Genomic DNA, 2,599 nt, shown 5'->3' on the forward strand with positions numbered 1-2,599 from the left:
CCACTTAAAGAACTGAGCTACGGGGCATGCCCCCTTGGGTATTGAATTTTGTCAAAAGCCTTTTCTTCATGTATTGATCTTATTGTTTCTCACTTTGCATCTGTTCATGTCATGTATTACATTTATGTGGGGAACCACTGAACCTGGAAATCGGTCCAATATGTGAGAGCAAGACTGGGCCTCAGTGCCTAAAGCAGTCAAGCTATCTCATTCGTCAGGAAAGCATTCTGCCTGGTAATTGTCGGCTATCAGTCACTAGGCAATCTTGTGTTTCATGATACTAACTTTGCAAAGGTATGATTAAATGCCTCTACTGTTGTTCTGGGGGTCCTTTGCTAATCAGGCAGTGGGCCACCACCTGACCCAGTTTTTCTTCTCTTTTTCCCTCATTCCTGCTGCCATTTCTGGGGTACCCAAGAGACCAATGGATCACACCGAGACACCGATGAAAGGGATATTACTGAGATGTGTATGTTATTTACTATCATTGCCACCATGTTAGTACATCCTTTGTTTTTTCTTTTCTTGATTTTTTTTTATTGTTCTTTATCCACTGTCCTCACTAGCTTCCTCTGTTCTAGCTGTGTCCACTTCATTGTTTTTGTCAAGAATATCATTTAGTATTTTCACTAGACCTGGTTGAGCACTCATATTCCTTTTTTTTTTTTTTTTTGTACCAGGGATTGAATTCAGGACCTTGTACTTGCCAGGCAGGTGCTTAAGCCACTGAACTATCTTCCTAGTCCATGCATTTACCTTCTGCGCTGGTCCTTTTATGGAAATCCTTCACTCCTCCATTTCTTAAAAAAATTTGTGTTTTTGAGACAGTGTCTCACTGTGCAGTTCAGGATGGCCTTGAACTCACTTGGTAGCCCAGGCAGGTTTCAGACTTGTAGTAATCCTCCTGCTTCAGCCTCCCTGCTGTTGGGATGATAGGTGTGTCCACCACACTGGGGTTTCTCTATTTTTGAAGGACAGCTTTGCTAGATAAATTAATATGGGTTGGAGTTATTTGCTGTTAGGGATCAAAATATTCCATTACAAGCTCTTTTAGCTTTATGGAATGTAGTATCGCTTACTTGATTTTAACACTCTTTCTTTCTTTTTTCTTTCCTTTTTGAAACTGAATCTCACTATGCAGTTCAGGCTGAAACTCACATTGTCTAGGCTGGTCTCAAATTTGCATTAATCCTCCTACATGAGCCTCCTAGTGCTATGATTACAGGCATGTGCCATAGCACCTGGCTTAAACCCTTTTCTTCTATTTGGGAAATTTCCTTCCATGATTTCTATAAGCAGGTTAGTGAATCCATCTGTCTCAGTTACTTTTCTCTCCTTACTGGGACAAAATACCCAATACCCAAAATGAAGGAAGGAAAGGTTTGTTCAGCTCACAGTTTGTGGCGATTTCAGTCCAGATTTGGCTGGCTCCACACTAGAGCAGCATATGGCAGAGGGCAACCGTTCATGGTGGTGGAAAACAGCAAAGGGCAAAAAGAGGAGCAGCCTCTGTGGCAACTAGCAAGCCTCTCTCTCCTCCCCATATTGTATTCAGGCTATCCGCCCCAGGGTGGGTATAGCATGCACACTCATAATCCCAGCATTGGGTCATGAATTAATCACAAACTCTAGAGGCTGCCCAATGACAGTATGAGGCTTTAGGGGGGACACCTAGACACAAACCATAACAGCATCTGTGCTATCTTACAGCGGTGTCCCTGCCAGCTCTTGCTCCAGGCTTGCAGCTGGTGGTAGTTACACCGAGATCCCTCATCAACTGCTGACTGTAGAAGGCTACCGTGGAAGATGTGTGCCACATTTCCCTTGCTGGTTTTGATACAGGGGACTGAACCCTGCAACCTGAAAGCTACTGGGCTGAGTTTGTGCTCTCTAAAACCGAAGAATGAATTTTCGGAACAACAGAGGTTAGGAGCAGAATATATTTATTGGGGGAAAGAAAGAGAAGGGGGACCTGAGTGGTTTGCACCCAAATCTGTCTTTTCTAGGGATTTTTATAAAGCAAAACCATGTGGTAAGGTGGGCCTAAGGTGGAGAACGTGGGAGCTGGGTTTGGTGGGCATGAGATGGGACAAAACTATGGTGAGCCAACAATAAGTTTACAAGTGCAGTTGCTCAGGTAAAATTAATTAAATCCAGGACCAATTGGGAAAGTGAATCAGGAGCAAGCAAGCATGAATGTAGAATGGGCTTTTTATGGAAGGGGTTGGGTCAGTGACTCTCTGGCTTCCAGGTGATTGATACCTATTTAGAATATCAATCCCTGATGCCCATTCCTAGGGAGGTATGCTGTTGCATTTGTTTACCCCATTGTCCTGAGGTCTGGACCATAGCAAAGGTGTCTATCTCTCCCAAAGTTACAAAGTCATCTTGTCTTCTATACTGTCTCCTTGAGGACCTAACCCTATCTGATTGCCTTTAATATTTCTATCTAGGGGCTGGTGAGATGGCTCAGTGGTCTAAAGCACCTACTTAGAACAAGCTTAGTAAGCACAGGGACCACGGTTCAATCCCCCAGCACCACATGCCAGCCAGCCCCGCCCCCTGGTGGGCTGAGCTGGCCACACACACACACACACAC

This window comes from Octodon degus, unplaced genomic scaffold (assembly GCF_000260255.1).
Source record: "Octodon degus isolate 3935 unplaced genomic scaffold, OctDeg1.0 scaffold00244, whole genome shotgun sequence".
Lineage (NCBI taxonomy): Eukaryota > Metazoa > Chordata > Mammalia > Rodentia > Octodontidae > Octodon > Octodon degus.